General features: G+C 42.0%; 1 protein-coding gene across 1 annotated transcript in view; it reads right to left on the bottom strand.

The window, feature by feature from the left end:
- The window catches only part of LOC120519111 (butyrophilin subfamily 1 member A1-like), a 130,373-nt gene extending 123,180 nt beyond the window's left edge, over positions 1–7,193 (bottom strand). The window contains exons 1-2 of the mRNA XM_039742218.1: positions 7,171–7,193; positions 7,051–7,077 (exon numbers count right to left, since the gene is read on the bottom strand). The gene's annotated coding sequence lies outside the window, so the exon portion shown is untranslated. The remainder of the gene's footprint in view (positions 1–7,050; positions 7,078–7,170) is intronic.
- Positions 7,194–14,104: the final 6,911 nt, after the last annotated feature.

The raw sequence follows: 14,104 nt of genomic DNA, 5'->3' as shown, positions 1-14,104 counted from the left end.
AGCACCTCATTGGGCTGAGAATTTTGCATTCTGAATCTTAAAGAACGTCTCCATTGGCTTTGTGCTGGTCTGACCTGATACAGAGATGGACAGAGATCATTAATACGGAATGGTAAGTGTCCTGAGTAATCATTGTGTACAGAGGGGCCGGATGACCAGAGGTGCTGCCCTTCTATCAGCATCATTTAAACATGGACCAAAAAATGGGTACAGGGTCTCAGTGAAGGAGTCTGTGAAAATGTACATGTGAGAACGAGACTGGGCATTGTAAAAAGAGACTTGCCCTTCATTATAGTCCAGAAAGATCCCCACTGTCCTGGGCATCACTCCCAGGGAGAAGGACACAATGCTGTTATCACAAGCTTCATACACATTCGAATTCCTTAGTACCACACTCCAATATCCATCATAGGGGCTCAGATTAATCCAACCCTTCCTGTCAGCAGATTCTCGGGTGACTCCTAAATCCCATGCAGTCTCCTCCCCGACTTCCACCTCCCAGTAGTGTCTCCCTGAGGTGAATCCTTCTCTAGCCAGGACATTAACCCAGCCGTCAAACCTCTTTGGATTGTCTGCCACTGTCTGTCTTATCTCTACATGTCTCACTTCTTTCCCATCTTCAGACACAATGAGCCACGGACTTGCAGTCTCAGGATCAAAAGTGACATCAGCTGAAGATAAGAAAGAAGACAAAAACAAAAAGAGGAAGAAGTCTGGAAATCAACTGTATTATCAACAGACAACAGTAAATGACCCCACTCACTCCTCAAATTACCTGAAGCTGTAAAACAGACGTTCAGGCAATCAAAAAACATAAGAAGTCTTTTTATTTCTGAAATCATTGAATACTAAACTGTCAGAGTTCCAAATGTGCTTTTTAATAACCAAACAAACTCAACTTCATAGTGAAGATGTCACAAAATCAGATATTAGAGAACAAGTACATTGCCCTCTGTTGGTGAGCAGCAAATAACAGCTCAGTAAAAACAAGACAGTTTCCTGTGATGACAAACCAGTATGCAGGAAGACGTTCATCTCAGAATATGAACCATACATTCATCTGACCCTTATCAGCCATCCATTTTCCTCCCCACAAATAAATAGTCAGTTTGATTAAACTGACCCCTGAAGAGGGGAGGCCTCATGTTTAAAACTTGCTTACACTCACAAATATGTGCAAGGCATTTCTTACGCAAAAGTCAGGATTTCTGAATCACAAGCCTGGTGTGAAAAATGGCTTACAGTTAGGGCAAGTTTCAGCCATCCAAGAATCCTTTTTTGATGTTGGCATTTTAGTGACACCACACGGCAGGTCAGTGAACAGAAAGTTGCGTTTTATTGCCCATTTCAATGTCACGTTCCAGTGTTCTTCAACGAATTATATCTCTTAACTGACGTGTTCTCTCAGTGCAGCTGTCTTCAACATTGGTAATAAAGCTGAATGCATACAATTAATGACAATCGCCTTAGTGTTTAGCCAATCTGTTTTGTCCATAAAAAGGATGGGCTGTGAGTTGTAGGACATAGCTGGTAAGGGCAACGTTAGCTCTTTTGGAGGATTTTGCCAATAGAAGGCTATCAGGGATTGCAGAGATAACTAGCTTAGACTTTTTAGATGCTACCCATTATAAATGCAGTATCCTTACAGTCAAGGTGAATGATTACTATTTTTCCTAATGTTTTCCAATTGTGCTAATTGACAGTAAACATTGTTTAAAATTTAAACTTATCCTATCTGTCCCCTTTATTTTGTATCCAAGGACACCACTTTCATTTCTGCTTCTCTATCCCTTCCTTTTTGCTTTTAGCAAAACAACACATATTCTGACAGCCACAGTGCCTGGCATCCTCACTAGAGTTTCATAGCACACTTGCTAACCACTGAGCTTTGTTTTAAATTAAACTTCACCACACTTATTCCTTTCATTTCATGCCTCATTGTACATGACATATATAATCCCATCTCTTTATTCATGTCCAGGACACTGCCGCTTCTTCACTCGTCCTTCCTCCCTATTGGTCAGTGGTTCTGTTTGCAGGACCTGCCAATGAGCACTGATGTATCTTTTATTTACATAAAGCCCCTTCTTAGTGCAGTGCAGAGCATGTATGTTAACCTAGATAGGGTATTAATATTAAAATCAACAAATAAAAAAAATGGGTTCACTAATTTTCTTTTTTCTATAACAACAACAAATTACTATCAAATCAGTCAAAGCATTATTATAATGTGTTAACAAGTATAATAACTTGCTAAGTCGCCTTTTATAAAGGTATCTGCTAAATAATAATAATAATAATTATAATAGAAGCAAAGGTTCATTAAAAGGTAGATCGTGGAGTTTGGACTCATAGGGTGCCACACACTGCCCCACAAAGGTTTGCCACATTGTAATGACTTGTGCAGTACTGGACAACATAGAGCAGGAACATGGACTGCCTCTGCCACCTAACTTAGGTCAAGATAAGCTCATGGATTTCCCAGGCCATGTCCCTCAAGACATCAGGTTTTATACACGAGGTCTCAGGACCAGGGGTCTCATTTATAAGGCTTTATGTGGATTCAAAGCATGAACATATACATATGCCAAACAAAAATGTAATTTACAAAACATGATGTGAGCACATTTGTACAGAATGTACCCTTTTTAAATCATAATTATCTTGTAAATGTGTGCATGTGATTGTGCCTCAAATTCTGCCTGGTTGTCAACTTCTAAACTTGCTAAATAACCTTGTACATATTCTGTATAATGAACAGATTCTACCTGTAAGGAGAGACAAGAGAAGAGAAGCAATAAGCAAAAATTTTAAAGACAGCGAGGTAGAAATTACAGTCTCCAATGAAGATTCACACAAAGAACCTTTATTTGGTGGCCTAAGCACGGGTGGCACCAACAAGCACAAATATATTTAATGGCAACATCTTAAAGATGCTGTGAATTCTGTAAGTCTACCAGCTGCAATATGCCTGAAATTAAAAAAAAAGGGTCTCGGAGGCAAAGAAGCAGATTGCTTGTCACACCAGCAGATTGTGAATGCAACCCGGAGGAGGAAAAACACAACTATGCTCTATGATCTCAGTCTGCAAATGGAGAGTCCTTATTATGTGGCATTATACCTTAGGAATATTGACGTTTTCCAGTTTAATCTTGGCCTCACACAAGCAGCTCTTTTCGCACTACTGTAGGTATAATATGAATGCACTATGAGTACAATATGAGTACAACCAATTGTCTTGATTATGTTAGGAAAGCCAGACACTGCTCCAAGTCACTTTTTGATGTTGCTCTGTACACTGTGGAGGATTGCCGGCTTTCCATGCCGGTCCGCACCCCCAGGCCGCCAGGAGGAGCTCTCCCGACAGCAGGATCATGCCCCGAGGTCCAGCAGGGCATTATGGACCTTGTAGTATTTTTACACAACCCTGCTGGATATCTTGGGGGCCACCAGGAGTCGCTGTGGGGGGGCTTATGGGCTCTTTTATGCCCTATGACCCGGGAGTACGTCATGGTCACGTGACAGGAACGAACAACGTGCTCCCGGGTTAAAGAAAAGGACTGATTGCCCTGACCCGGAAGAAGTAAGGAACTATGGACTGTCGGGACAGGAATACCTCCGGGTCAGGGGCTATAAAAGGACGGTGCCTCAGTCCAGACACTGAGCTGAGCTGGGAGGAAGGGTGGCTAAGTGTCTGGGCGAGGAGGAGAGTTTATTGATAGAGTGTTTGTTGGTTTATTGTATGAGTAGTGTGGAGGGTGCTTGGTGCACGGAAGAACAAAATAAAAAGGTTGTGGACTTTTACCTGGTGTCTGGAGTTGTACCTGAGGGTTCAATGGTGCACTACTGCCCCCTACTGTCACAACACCCATACCATACAGTCATGCATGGCGTCCAGCACAGTGGATGTGATGGAGCTGAAGCTTGACTGAAATATTCCTGACCTGTTGGCCAGTTCCCTCTGGCAGGTGCTTGTTGCCAGAAAGCCAGTTATTGTTAAACCTTGGATATGAACAAGTATACAATAGCCTGATTTCAAGCGGCCCAACTAAACACATACTGTAGTTCCAAGAGATTGGGTCTTGGAAAGCTAAAGTGGCTTATAAGCCAGTCATCATCATGGGCAAAAAATCCTGCCAGTCCTTAAAAACTTGTTCCCTTCATATATGACCATTTGCATTATCTTCAAGTAGCTCCAAACAAGCCATGTTGTGTCAAACCATTAAGCCATAAATAGGCTATAGGGCATGATATTTATAGTCATCTGTATGCAGAGAGTGAACCACACTTGTGTTTTTACCTCATGCAATTATTGACAACAAGTGATGACATTGCTTTTTAAACATGAGACGTGACAACAGGTAGCCGATATAAACTGAGGGACAACCAAGTCAGTGCTTTTTTGCAAATACGCAGCATTGGCCCTCTTAAAAGGCAACTAAAATAGAGTCTGTACATCATATTAATCACTCTGAGGTTTAATAATTTTGACACTTGAGTCATCATATAGCTGTTTGGCTGCATTCCCCTACTTTATCAAGGGTGTAATTATTTCCCAGTTTCTCCGAAATGTTGCGTACGGATGGATAAGAATTGCCATAAATTATACGCTAGTTTTCCTGTCAACTTGTCTTGTATAAATCCAGAGTTGTGAATGGAAAGTTGCCATAAGCACATTACAAGCCTCCTTTTGTGTATGCATAAATTTTATAAATCTGACCCGAGGACCTGAGATCATTTGTCACTATTCATGCAGCCACCATGATTCTCAGGTCCACCCTACTGATGGGTCTCCTCTCTTCACATTCACTCTGTACTCTAACTTGCTTTCTGTTGCAGCACACTCTGCTCCATTAAGTTTGTGATGGGTGGCTCCTGCAGCATATGTTCCAGGGGAGCAAGCATGGGAACCCCAATATCTCCCCCTGGATGCTAGATGGCAGCCTCCCTGGGTTGCAGCGGTGCCTCGGACTCCCACAGGGCTTCATGGGAGTTGGAATTTGGTGCAGCTCTGCTGGGTTCCGCAGGTGCCACCAGGGGGTGCTGCAGCAGGAGCTGCTTGCCCCTTTTGGACACAGATGACACGGGGTCTTTCTTCTTCCTATAAGGGGACCCAGACCGTTGATGCACCCCAGAGCAAAAGGAGGACCCAGAGAAAGAAACGGGAAACTCCTGACACTGTGCAGGGTGAGCCCATCTTCTTCAAGGCAGTGGAGGGCTGTGCTGCAAAGGGGCGGAGACACCAGGTGCCCTCAGCAGAGAGGACAAGGGAGCAAGACTTTCCATCCTGCTTTCATTCCCGCTGGAAACAAACAGGAGGGTAGCGGTGTTGCTATAACTGTGGCCACTGTGGTCATGGCTGACGGTGTTGTCCAGAGAGGATGTCCGAAGTGTGGTGACATTGGGGCAACACCCCTAGACCTATTACTTGTGTTTTCACAGGACAGGGCCGTGGACAGGAGGACGGTGACTCCCCCATCCTGGAGAGGACCAGCCCTCGCGGGGCAGGACGTGCCTCTGAAATAAAATTGTAATACATTGTAAATCCTGATTTCAAATAAAACAATGCTGAGCATTGCAGTCTCACAGCTGCCTGGTACTAGGTTCAAATCCAGCCCGCAGTAAGGTGTGTGTGGAGTGTCTTCTAGATATTCCAGTTCTCCTCTCATATTCCAGTCATAGATATGTTTAGTTAATGGTTAATTGAGTATCAGTGGCTATGGCTGTCAGGGTGAGCTATGAACTGACACCCCATCAAGTGTGAGCTCCTGCGTAGTGTCCTTCTCTTATAGGAAACACTCTGGCTGGATTCCTAAAACTGTATTAAGAGGGTTTAATGATGGATGAATGACATTGCAAAATAATTTAGTGAAAGGTAATGATGAGCCAGTGATTTGTGTGAATAAAAGTAAAACTGCAGAGTTTCACGTCTAGCAAAATTCACATTAGTGTGAGTGGTGTTTAGCTCCAGTCTTAACCTTTAATTGCTCCATCCTGGGTATGACATTAATCTGCATCCAGCCCTGCAAGCAGGTCCTAAATTTACAGGGACAACTTGGGGGTTGATGGTGGGACTGGCACTCCAGTCACTGTATACAACCTTACTGAACAGTGTGATGCTGAAGTGTCACCCATTGCATGTCTACACTCAGATCCCAATAAGGGTGGTTCACCCTGTGGTGGGTACGACCTTCTCCTCCTAGGAGACTTCCCAGGCTCCCTTGCATCTAGAAGCACTTTCAAAGTTCCTCAAAGTAGCCAGTCAGAGAGGATGAGGTATATATGGCCACACACCCTTGTCACATGATGCCTGCTTCACTCTCCAATGCACTCTTCTGAGTGGCTACAGGGAGAAATTCATGTTGTACGCAGGGAGTGTGGAATATTGTCTCTAGAATTCACATTGTGCCACCCGTTAACACTCTTCAAAACAAGAAACTAGTTAACAGCAAAACTTTTTATGCCATGTTGCATTTCCATAAGACACTGTAACCCCTTTGTTTTCATCTGAATCCCTTTTTCTAAGAAATGCATTGCTCCAAAAGGGGAGCAAGGTGTTTCCAGATTCCTGTAGAGTAGGATTTCTTTGTTTCCACCTCAAAAAAGAAACTTTATAAAACTGAAAACCCCTTTTAATGAGTTTTACATTTGATTTTGTAAAACTGTATGCAACACAAAACTAGTGAAGGTGAAGGCTTCTGTATTTATTTTGTTAGTTGATGTGAATAACCAATAACAGAGTGTATGCTGATTCTTTTGAGATCTACGGGGTCATTATTGAGTTTAATACTGCAGTCTCTTACCAGTTTTTTTTTTTATAAACTTTGAACATTTACCTTTTTAACTACGGGTATATCAGTAGGGTGTTTCCAATAAAGCAACCATGGCTATTCATTCAAAACTGAGTCATAAAGTCACAAATCCTTAAGATTTCACAATGATCCGATTCTTGTACCTACAGTAGATGCCTGTCCCATTACTTGTTAAGATGACATTACAGAAATGAAAACGATAAATTGGTCCTAAAGTCTCCAGATTTATTAGACTCACCTGCTGAGCTGCAGATTCTCCTCCATTCTGTAACAGATAAACAAAACTCTTTTAAGTCCCCCAAACTTTAGAGATAAACTGAGAACAACCCATCACCACTTTTAGGTCCATATACTGTACCTGAGTTGGTGACACGCTGTGACATGTCTGAAAAAGAAGACAGTGTTGTTACTAAATGAACAGTCACGCTACACATTCACTTCTCTTTCTTTTATCTAGCTACTCCACTTCTTTTATGATCTTCTGCCTGATTGGTCGAGTAATAAAATCCATTTAGTAAATGCATATCATTAATTAGCATCTAATGATGCATGTCAGTCAAATGAAAAAGGACAAAGAGCCAACACAGCCACACTAAACAACATGTGTGCACCTCAAATGAAGTGTCCAGACTGACAGCTCACTGTATCTGTATTTTAACTGGAGAACAATGAGCAACATTATGATATGTTTATTTTTATATAGTCTCTTTATATAGACCTCCATCCATAAAAAGGGTGGAGGTCTCAAGAATGTTGATTTGCTCAGGTCCCCAAAACATTTTAACACTGATCTTAGAAAAGTAAAGAAAAAATCAACAATTTTGAAAATGTCTGCTATTGCAGAATGAGATCAGTAATAAGCCATGGAATAAAAGTATGGGTTTAATTAACACTGCAGTGGGCTGGTGCCCTGCCTGGGGTTTGTTTCCTGCCTTGAGCCCTGTGTTGGCTGGGTTAGGCTCCAGCAGACCCCCATGACCCTGTAGTTGGGATATAATGGGTTGGATAATGGTTGGTTGGTTGGTTGGTTTAATTAACAACAAGACTTTACGTCTATCTAAGCAAATGGTTGGAGTGAAATTGGTTGTTTGAAGCCCTGACTTAGTTGGTCTTCTGTTGGCTCACTCACTTCACATTTAATTTCTGTTTAGGGGAAAAAATAAAGCAACTTAGAGGAACAATAAAGAAATTCTGTGGAACAAATCTTAAAAAACAAGTCAATTAAAATTAATTCAAAAGAAGTTAATTAGCACCAAAAACAGGTCACCAATTAAGCAAAGAGCTAGAATAAAAACCTGCAGCCACTGTATCCCTCCAGGACTGGAGTTTGAGATCCCTGCCCTACATAGACCACTTATGTGAATTTGCTTGAATGCTGCATGTGTACCCCCTCTCCCTCATTACCTTGAGCTGTATTAAGCACATTGAGAATATTTTGTTTTGTTATAATAAATATGTTAGATGGGTCCTGTGGATTAGCTAGTGTTGAGTCATACCCTACATCCAAAACTCTCAAAATAGGCTCTGTCCACCCATACCTGGGAACTTGAGAAAGAACTTGACTTACTGGATGGGCATATGGACAATGCACCTGTAAGACATAGTAAAATCATATATGTCTCTTATGTATCTGTACTTAAGATATAAACTTGAAAATTTGCAGATGACAGTAAAATTGGTGGGATTCAGATACTGAGGAGACATTAAGGCAGTTCAAAAACACCTAGACTGAGTTAGCATTTGTAAAATTGGAGTTTAACATAAAATAGTGAAATGTTTTACACACAGATGTAACCAAAATTGAAAAAAATAGTTCTTGATATTGTGATTTTTGAACCAAATTAAGTTTAATTTAGCTGAAGCAAGAACAGTTCTTTCAGGCAAGAACCTTAAGTGATTAGAACAGATGCATTGTTCACAGACAGTGAAATGAATATGGTATATTGGGGTCTAGATGGGAGGAGAAATGGAGTAGGGTTTATTCTGAAGGAACAGAATGTCAAGAGTGTTTTGGAGGTGAAAAGAGTGTCAGGCAGAGTAATGATTATGAAGCTGGGAATTGGAGGTGTGATGATGAATGTTGTTAGTGCATATGCCCCATAAGTTAGGTGTGCAATGTGTGAGAAAGAAGATCTTTGGAGTGAGTTGGATGAAGTGATGAACAGTGTACCCAAGGGACAGAAAGTGGTGATTGGAGCGGATTTCAACGGACACGTTGGTGAAGGGAACAGAGGAGACGAGGAAGTAATGGGCAGGTATGGTGTCAAGGAGAGGAATGAAGAAGGTCAGAGGATAGTGTATTTTGCCAAAAGGATGGACATGGCTCTGGTGAATACGTATATCAAGAAGAGGGAGGAACATAGGGTGACGTACAAGAGTGGAGGAAGATGCACACAGGTAGATTACATCCTATGCAGAAGAGTCAATCTGAAGGAGATTGAAGACAGCAAAGTGGTGGCAGGGGAAAGTGTAGTAAAGCGGCATAGGATGGTGGTCTGTAGGATAACGTTGGAGATCAAGAAGAGGAAGAGAGTGAGGGCAGAGCCAAGGATCAAATGGTGGAATTTGTAAAAGGAAGACTGCAAGGTTGAGTTTAGGGAGAAGGTGAGACAGGCACTGGGTGGCAGTGAAGAGTTACCAGACAGCTGGGAAACTACAGCAGATTTAGTAAGGGTGACAGAAAGAAGGGAGCTTGGAGTGACATCTGGAAAGAGGAAAGAGGAAAAGGAAACCTGGTGGTGGAATGGGGTACTACAGGAGAGTATACAGAGGAAGAGGATGGCAAAGAAGAAGTGGGATATTCAAAGAGATACAGAAAGTAGACAAGAGTACAAGGAGATAAGACGCAAGGTGAAGAGAGAGGTGGTGAAGTCTAAAGAAAAGGTGTATGATGAGTTGTATGAGAGGTTGGACACTAAGGAGGGAGAAAAGGACCTGTATCCATTGGGTAGACAGAGGGACCGAGCTGGGAAAGATGTGCAGCAGGTTAGGGTAATAAAGGATAAAGATAAAGATGGAAACATACTCACAAGCGAGGAGAGTGTGTTGAGCAGATGGAAAGAGTATTTTCAGAGGCTTATGAATGAAAAGAACGAGAGAGAGAAGAGGTTGGATGATGTGGAGATAGTGAATCAGGAAGTGCAACGGATTACCAAGGAGGAAGTAAGGACAGCTATGAAGAGGATGAAGCATGGAAAAGCCGTTGGTCCAGATGACACACCTGTGGAAGCATGGAGGTGTTTAGGAGAGATGGCAGTGGAGTTTTTAACAAGATTGTTTAATGGAATCTTGGAAATTGAGAGGATGCCTGAGGAGTGGAGAAGTGTACTGGTGCCAATATTTAAGAATAAGGGAGATGTGAAGGACTGTATTAACTACAGGGGGATAAAATTGATGAGCCACAGCATGGAGTTTTGGGAAAGAGTAGTGGAAGCTAGGTTAAGAAGTGAGGTGATGATTAGTGAGCATCAGTATTGATTCATTCCAAGAAAGAGCACCACAGATGCAATGTTTGCTCTGAGGATGTTGATGGAGAAGTTTAGAGAAGGCCAGAAGGAGTTGCATTGCGTCTTTGTAGACCTGGAGAAAGCATATGACAGGGTGCCTTGAGAGGAGCTGTGGTATTGTATGAGGAAGTTGGACGTGGCAGAGAAGTATGTAAGAGTTGTACAGGATATGTACGAGGGAAGTGTGACTCTGGCGAGGTCTGCGGTAGGAGTGATTGATACATTCAAGGTGGAGGTGGGATTACATCAGGGATCGGCTCTGAGCCCTTTCTTGTTTGCAATGGTGATGGACAGGCTGACAGATGAGATTAGACAGGAGTCCCCATGGACTATGATGTTTGCTTTTTGATTTTTTTTTGTTTGATGACATTGTGATCTGTAGCAATAGTAGGGAGCAGGTTGAGGAGACCCTGGAGAAGTGGAGATATGCTCTGGAGAGAAGAGAAATGAAGGTCAGTAGGAACAAGAGAGAATACATGTGTGTAAATGAGAGGGAGGTCAGTGTAATGTTGAGAACGCAGAGAGTAGAGTTGGCGAAGGTGGATGAGTTTAAATACTTGGGAATAACAGTACAGAGTAATGGGGCCTGTGGAAGAGAGGTGAAAAAGAGAGTGCAGGCAGGGTGGAATGGGTGGAGAAGAGTGTCAGGAGTGATCTGTGACAGATGGATATGAGCAAAAGTGAAAGGGAAGGTCTACAGGAAGGTAGTGAGACCAGCTATGTTATATGGGTTGGAGACGGTGGCACTGACCAGAAAGCAGGAGACAGAGCTGGAGGTGGCAGAGCTAAAGATGCTAAGATATGCATTGGGTGTGACAAAGATGGATAGGATTAGAAATTAATATATTAGAGGGTTGGCTCAAGTTGGACGGTTGGAAGACAAAGTCAGAGAGACGAGAATGTGTTGGTTTGGACATGTGCAGAAGAGAGATGCTGAGTATATTGGGAGAAGGATGCTAAGGATAGAGCTGCCAGGGAAGAGAAAAAGAGGAAGGCCTAAAAGAAGCTTTATGGATGTGGTGAGAGAGGACATGCAGGTAATGTGTGTAACAGAACAAGCTGCAGAGGACAGAAAGATATGGAAGAAGATGATCCACTGTGGCAACCCCATAACGGGAGCAGCCGAAAGAAGAAAAAGAAGAAGATTCGGGTTATGTAACACGCCACAATTATAAAAGAACTCATTCCAACATGGGAGCTAACATCCCCTGCTGGATACACTAGTGTGACCACATCTGAAGTATTGTGTGCTGTTCTGCTCATAAGGTTACGAATGAGACAGAGCAGCACCTTGAAGAGGTGAACAAAAGGTCAGCAAACTTCATCATGGCACTAAAGGGCATGTCCTCCTGTGGCAGGCTTTGGGAGTTAAACTTCTTTAGTCTCAATTAGGGAAGATTGTGTGTGGAGCTAACGTAGGCCTTCAAAACTCTCAAAGACATCAGTAAAGTTCATCCAGTAAAATAATTTCAACTAATAGTGAATCACCTACCTGAAGACAATGACAGAAATTAAAAGGAAGTGAGTAAAATCTATTTATTTTCGAGCAGAGAAGGCTGTGGCTGTGTGGGTTCCAATTAGAGGTCTTTAGAATTCTAAAAGACTACAATAAAATTTGTCCAGTAGAATTCCTTCCACCAAATAAAGAACTGCTGACTAATGTAGTCGAGGTGGTGACTTTAACAAGTTTTAAAAAGTATCTGGATGAGATAATGGGACATCTTTGCCATTGACTAACCACTAAGCAAACCACTACTAAGCAAATGAAGATGAAGAGATGACATGATTAAAGTGTTTAAAACTATGAAGGGAATTAGCACAATGGATTGAGACTGTGACTTTAAAATTAGCCCATCAAGAACATAGAGATGCAGTTGGAAATTTGTTGAGGGTGAATTTCGCAGAAACGTTAGAAAGTTTTTCTTTACACAGAGAACCATAGACGCAAGGAATGAGTTACCAAGTAGTGTGTTAGACAGTAGGGCTATAGGGACTTTCAAAACTCAACTTCATGTTATTTTGGAGGAATTAAGTGGACAGGACTGACAAGTTCTCACTAAATTTTTTTCATGTTCTGACTAGTTTAATGGACTGAATGATTTCCTCTCATTTGCCCGGTGTTCATATGTTAGACACCTGATCCCATCTTTGGGTTATATCTCTGTCCATTGTCCATCCTGTTTGGCATTGTGTATTTTATGCCTTTGAACTTGTGACTGAATTTCTTAACTTGCTTTGCCTTACTGTAGAAATTATATCTGTTATTTTTGCATATTCATGCCTATATATGCCTGATTCTGTTCCATTTCTAGTTGCCTCTGTCCTGCTCTGTTAGGTCACCCCAGTTGGGCTTCATCATACATCTGGCTTTTTTAAAAAGTAGCTGTGTAAGCCTGTGCTGTAAAAAAGCCTGGGCTCCTAGAAACCGTGGATTCTGGCACTTCAATTAATTAATCGCATCGGTTGTGCATTAGTGGCCCCTCATCAGTTTCGTTCTGGTGATGTGCTTGCCTCCGTTGTCTATTAGCAGCTAAGCAAGTTTCTCACTCCTTGGAGGTTTATTTTTGCCAGTGTGCTTGCCTCACTTATGTATTAGTGGCAGCGGTTTCACTTTGGCGACAGAGTTGCTTTCTTTGATCTTAATGCTGTAGCCTTGCACTTCTGAGTTAGACAGACAGACACACACACTTCCACGCATAGATGTTTATATATATAAGATTCCAATTGCCACATGGTACCAATGACTCAGCCAACAGGATCAACTTTCTCCTCACTAAAAGGTTACATCTTCAACGCAGGCCAACGATGTATACAAAAATAGGTCTTACATCAATAAAAAATGCAGGCCCCAGATTTTGACAGTTGAGGTCTTGGCTATGTCAGTGATGGGACTTATGATGTCCTGTTTTACACTTTTACAATGTATGATTCATCCAGACTAATAAACTAATTTTTTCATGTCTTTTGACTGTCATTTCTAACTCCCCTCACTCCATCTAAATGTTCTGCAGTTTGCCACTTGTGATTTGATACAAGATGTGGAAATCTTTTTTTTACCAATCTCATTGCGTAGAAACCAAACAGGAAGGAGTTCAACTGGAGAAAAAAGAGAAGACTGGTGTGAAAATGTAAGAGTTAGACTTGGAAAAAAAAATAAATCTCTAAATAAAGTTCTAGATGAGAGGCTGGGCTCATCTCATGATGTCAACTTTAATTATTTCTAATTCTACATTCCAAGTTACAGTTCTGTCTGTTGATGAGTGAAGCCTTCTTTCTTCTGGACGGACTTTGCACTTTACGCATTTTACACAATGACACAAGTGATACTTTCTTATTCAAAACATTCAAAGCTGTCTCCATACAATGACACATAATATTCTATGATCTCTGCTAAAGTAACAACAGAACCGAACAAGAGATCAGAATATGTCATGTGTTTCACATTATGAATTTGAGCAGATTGCTGTTGTGATAGACGTCTGGCAGCTCAACCCGGACAGGACGTCCTGAGGATGGAAGGATGGGGGAGGCAGCTACTTTTGGACACTGCCTCCCCCAAAAAGCTAGATGGCAGCTCCCCTGGAGTGTAGCTGTGCCCCGGATTCCCGCAGGACATCCTGGGACTTTGTGTTTGGTTTCTCAGCCCTGTTCGGTGCCGTGGCTGCCACCAGGGGGAGCTGTCAAAGGACTTGGGGACTCATCCTTTCCCTATAGCCCGGATGTATGAGGTTGTCACAAGGTTACATTTTGGTATACAATGTGATTAACAACAAACCACAGCCATAA

This window comes from Polypterus senegalus, chromosome 18 (assembly GCF_016835505.1).
Source record: "Polypterus senegalus isolate Bchr_013 chromosome 18, ASM1683550v1, whole genome shotgun sequence".
Taxonomy (NCBI): domain Eukaryota; kingdom Metazoa; phylum Chordata; class Cladistia; order Polypteriformes; family Polypteridae; genus Polypterus; species Polypterus senegalus.
The sequence above is the reverse complement of the archived record's forward strand: the minus strand, read 5'-3'. Positions and strand labels throughout refer to the sequence as shown.